This window comes from Macrobrachium rosenbergii, chromosome 26 (genome assembly GCF_040412425.1).
Source record: "Macrobrachium rosenbergii isolate ZJJX-2024 chromosome 26, ASM4041242v1, whole genome shotgun sequence".
NCBI classification, from domain to species: Eukaryota; Metazoa; Arthropoda; class Malacostraca; order Decapoda; family Palaemonidae; genus Macrobrachium; species Macrobrachium rosenbergii.
The window spans coordinates 28,779,360-28,781,859 of NC_089766.1; positions in this window are offsets into that span (position 1 = coordinate 28,779,360).

Consider the following 2,500-nt stretch of genomic DNA (forward strand, 5'->3'; position numbering starts at 1 on the left):
AAAGGATCTTAGTGGCACTACTCAAATTACATTACTAAGATATTATCACTAAATGAAAAGTGCCACAAAATTGCAAGCTTTAAACTATGTCTTCTTAGGTTACTATGTAATAAGTAGGGGATAGGATCCGTAGAATGTACAGGATGGGGTACAGCAAGCAAGGTGAAAGTCACACAGGGATTTCCGGATATCTTGACCAGATATGGCACCTGCAGTTTGGGGGAAGATGGCGCCACTGACCTACAGGTGATGTCACACAACAGGTACTCAAAAAACAAATCTTCAAGAGCAGAGATATTGAAATACACAAAGGAATTAGAGTGGCACTTATCTTGGAATGAGTAAACAAACTAAAAACACACTGGTTATAGTATGTTATTGTCAAATTACACATATGAATACAAGAAAACACAATTAACACTCGTATTCCAATACTGATAAAACAATCACTACAATAAAAATCACAACAATCTCTGAGGGAGAGTGAAAGGTACTGGATATAGAAAATGGGAGAACAGGTGGGAAATCAGGTAGAGATAGAAATGGTGAGGCCGACAAACAACTTCTGATCACATTACCTTAGTCCATGGACAAAACTTTAAGATACCAGAGCCAGATTCTCATAGCAGGGCGTCAATGGAACCAGTGTTGCCTACAGTCCCATACCATATAGGGATGAGATGAAGTAGAAGGGCGCTGGAGGGCTAGCGAGACATCAGCGCTCAGGTGGCAAGGTACCTGGATAATACTACCTTCAGAGTGACAGCATCAGGGAGATGTCTAGTGGGTACTCAGTCGGAGTCTCTAGTCGGACAGACTTCTGGACAGAGTGACGTCGTAAAGTGTACTAGCAAAGGATGGTCCGTCGGAGATTGTAAATATACTGCAAGCGGCGTCGACGTTGGTCATATTTTGACAGTTTTAAGAATTTCCCTGTAATAGGGTTATCTATTGTCCTTTTTTCATGGCATGTCGATAATCTTCGGCAGGTACCTGGAAAGGTCATTGAGAGCAGGCTAATAAAATATTTAAGTAGAAGCAAGCAATACAGAGAATAATTTGATGTGAGAGTTGAGGATGAGGAGGCGGGGATGCAGGTGCGGCTCTGGTCAATATGTTAACCCTTAATGGCATGACAGGTAATTGAGTGGAGGGGGAACGTCCTCAGAGAGCAATCATGACAAGATTGGCTGGGGACTGATAACAATAGCATTAGAGGTGTGAAGTCTCAAAGGGTACGCATTAATGTGCAATGAGCTACTGATTTGTCCCCTTGAGCGAGGATTACAGGGTCAGGTCAAGTGTCGGTAATGACTTGGGGTACGTTCATGAAATCGTCTCCTCATTTAACACCTGGGTTGGCTTAAGTGGAAAGGGGAAAGGCATGGAAAAGTTCAAGGGAAAACTAAAAACAATTTAGTACTTCTTCCAAATTTTATGTTATGTTATAATCAAAATCGATACGGAAAAAGAAACCATGCAAACAATCGAAGGGCGCTGGTAATAATATATATATATATATATATATATATATATATATATATATATATATATATATATATATATATATATATATATATATATATGTGTGTGTGTGTGTGTGTGTGTGTGTGTTCATTGTAAGATAAATATATTGCATGGAGTACGTTTATAAATAAATTTAATATCACCCCAGAAACCACTCCATGAACATATAAAGGAAATTTATATTTGACTGAAACCTTAAGTCAAAGGTGACCTCGATTACCTACTCTACTATATTTCTCCTCGTGGTGTATATTGATTTTATTTCCATCTGTTCTTCCTCCTCGTAGTCTTTGATGGATTTGCATATAAATAACTCTTTCCATGTTCAGTTATTTCACCTTTCTATATCTCTTTCGAGCTCTGGAATTAGAAATGAAACTATTTTCATCGAGTACATGCTGTGAGGCATATTGGAACAAGCATCTGTTCCAAAATGGAGAACTACTCTTTTTCTATCATTTCCCTAAATCAGATATACATGGAATCTTTCTTGAAATCGATGAAGCGACGAAATTTTCAGTGCTTTGCGTAGACAGGTGTGGAGAACTGGTGCTTCTTAAAAAAAAAAAAAAAAACTCGAGAAATGAGTGGAATTGTAGAACTGCTCGTTGTTACCGCGCAAGAAGAATTTACCTTTGATTTGTCAGTATCTCATCTCATTGCTCTCGCCTATCACCTTCATGTTTCATCTAAACGACCCGTAACTGGGAACAAACTTCTCGAGTACAGCAATGCAGAGTTTGATTCATTTTTGTTTGCACACTCCAAGACTTGCTATCACTTCTGACCCACTGCACACTGCGCTGCTTTCCGTGTTCCATAAACTTTGCCCAAAATTCAGCATTCAAGTCAAATTCGACATCGGGTGAGAGCCACTACACACGTACAAACCACACATCACCACACCCCGTCCCCGCCAACAAGCACACACACACACACACACAGAAACTGAGTGGCGCTTTCAGGAAAAAAA